Source organism: Schistocerca americana, unplaced genomic scaffold, assembly GCF_021461395.2.
Source record: "Schistocerca americana isolate TAMUIC-IGC-003095 unplaced genomic scaffold, iqSchAmer2.1 HiC_scaffold_78, whole genome shotgun sequence".
In the NCBI taxonomy this organism is placed as follows: domain Eukaryota; kingdom Metazoa; phylum Arthropoda; class Insecta; order Orthoptera; family Acrididae; genus Schistocerca; species Schistocerca americana.
The window spans coordinates 958,475-961,165 of NW_025726544.1; positions in this window are offsets into that span (position 1 = coordinate 958,475).

The window sequence follows — 2,691 nt, forward strand, 5'->3', positions numbered from 1 at the left end:
ACATCGTTATATTAAACTGGAATGCCGACGGCATCTCCGATCAAAAGCACTCAGTAGAGTACTTCCTTGATGACTATGGGATAGATGTGGCTCTTGTCACAGAAACCCACCTAGACCCACAAAAGTCCTTGTCCATTAGGAACTATAATATGTATAGAACTGATAGATTAAACCGACCTAAAGGAGGAACCCTAGTTTTAGTTAAAAATAGAATACCACATAGGCTTATCACAATCCCTCCACTGACCAGAGTGGAGGCAACGGCCATAGAAATTCAAATAGGCCAGCACCATGTAGTATTAGTTGCAGCCTACAACCCTCCTGATGGGCGTATCCCTCCAGGTGACTTAGACATAATTTTAGGATTAAGCCAAAGAGTCGTCATTGGTGGAGACTTGAACTCAAAAAGCAGATCGTGGGGCTGTAGGGCGAACAACGCCAGTGGAACTGCACTTAAAAACTACCTTGAAGGAAAGAACAACATCACACTAATAGCACCTGAAGAGCCAACGCACTTTCCAAGGAGGGAAATGAACCGCCCGGATATACTTGACATCTTCTTGATTAAAAACTTCCCCTGGGCGCAAAACCCCACGGTCCTAAACCAGCTCGACTCCGATCATAATCCTGTTACACTAGAGCTAGCCGGTGCCGGACACGTCTCAAGCAGCAACGTGTACTACACATATGAGACTGACTGGGAACAATACACCAACTTGGTAGGCCTGCACACAGAAGAGATACCACCCATGACCAACAGAAGACGCATTGATAATGCAATCGAACAACTTACCAATGTTGTGAAAGAATGCCATCGGCTTTCAACCACGAAGACCCGCCACGAGAGGGGCCGACAGGACCTGCCAGACGAACTCCAAGTACTTCTCAGTACTAAGCGGAGGTTCCGAAAGCGCTGGCAGACCTATCGGGACCCAATCGATAGGCGGATAATGAACAGTCTCGCCCAAGAACTTAGAGTCCGACTGGCTGAATACAGGAGTGCTCGCTGGGAAGAAACGCTAACACAAACGGAGAATAATCCCCAGAAGTTCTGGAGAATAGTCAAAAGCCGAAAAGAGAAGCCCCGAAGCATCCAGCCACTACATGGAGAGAATGGCCTCGTCTACGACCCCCCAGGGAAAGCGGAGGCTATGGCCAACTCTCTTGAACTGCAGTTCAAGATCCACAACATCGATGATGAAGAAGCAGACGCCCAAGAGGAACGAGTGGAGAGGGAGGTTCCCAGAATCCTGCGACGCGCGTCACCAACTTCCTTCGAGCCCGTCACATGCCAAACTGTCTGCTCGATCATTAAAGGGCTCGGCAACTCCAAGTCCCCTGGTCCAGATGGCATACGCAACCTACAGCTCAAAAATCTACCACCTACAGCACTCCGCTACCTTACATCAATCTATAACTCCTGCCTCCAGAAGATGTATTTCCCATCCACATGGAAAATAGCTAAAGTAATTACCATTCCAAAACCCAACAAAAATCCCTTATTCCCCCAGAATTACCGCCCTATATCACTCCTCAGCTCCCTCGGAAAAATCCTAGAACGCCTGATCCTAGCAGCCCTTAAATCCTTCCTCACTGAACGTAATATCACCATCCCAGAACAGTTTGGTTTTCGTGCTGGGCATGGCACCATTTCCCAAGCCACCCGAGTAATCGAGCAGATATGTAAGGCAAGGGCCGAAGGGCAGAGCACAGGCGCGGTCTTCTTAGATGTGGAAAAGGCTTTTGACCGAGTCTGGCACGACGGCCTAATTTACAAGCTCCACCAATGCGACTCTCCTGTACACTTAGTAAAAATCCTGGCTTCTTTCTTAGAAAGTAGAAAATTTTTTGTTATGCTAGAAAGTAGTAAAACTAGACTTAAGGACATAGAAGCAGGGGTCCCTCAAGGATCTGTATTAGGCCCATTCCTATATAGCCTATACACAAATGATATACCAAGAAGTCCCAACACCCATATTGCACTATTTGCGGACGATACGGCCGTCTATGCAAGCCACCCGAACCTAAATTACGCGACACACCACCTTCAGAGACACCTAGATTTAATCACACAATGGTGTAATATCTGGAAAATAAAAATAAACGCCGAGAAATGTAATTCAATCATGTTCACCACCAGGAGAAGACCTCCAAACCGCCAAGTATCCATTGACGGTAGGGACCTCCCCTGGTGTAACGAAGTGAAATATCTTGGACTAACGATAGACGCCAAACTACTGTGGAACTCCCACATAACAAATGCGTGTAATAGAGGTTCGGGCAGCATCTACAACCTGTATCCCTTGCTGAAAGGAAATGGCCTGTCCACCAGAACTAAGCTTAAAATATGGAAGATGGTAGTCCTACCATCTCTACTATATGGCTGTGAGGTCTGGGGAATGGCAGCAGACTGTCACCATAAAAAGCTTCAGGTTCTCCAAAACAAGGCACTGAGAATCATTACAGACGCGCCCTGGTTCGTCTCAAATAACACAATCCACAATGATACCAACATGCAAACCATCACTACACTCATCCAACAGAAAACACAAGCATTCTACACAACTTCTGAGAACTCGCCGCATCTTCTCATCTCCTCTCTCGGATCAGATCCATTTCACATCAACTACAAACATCCGAAAAACACAATAACTCGACACTACAGAGTATAACACATTCACAACACAATAC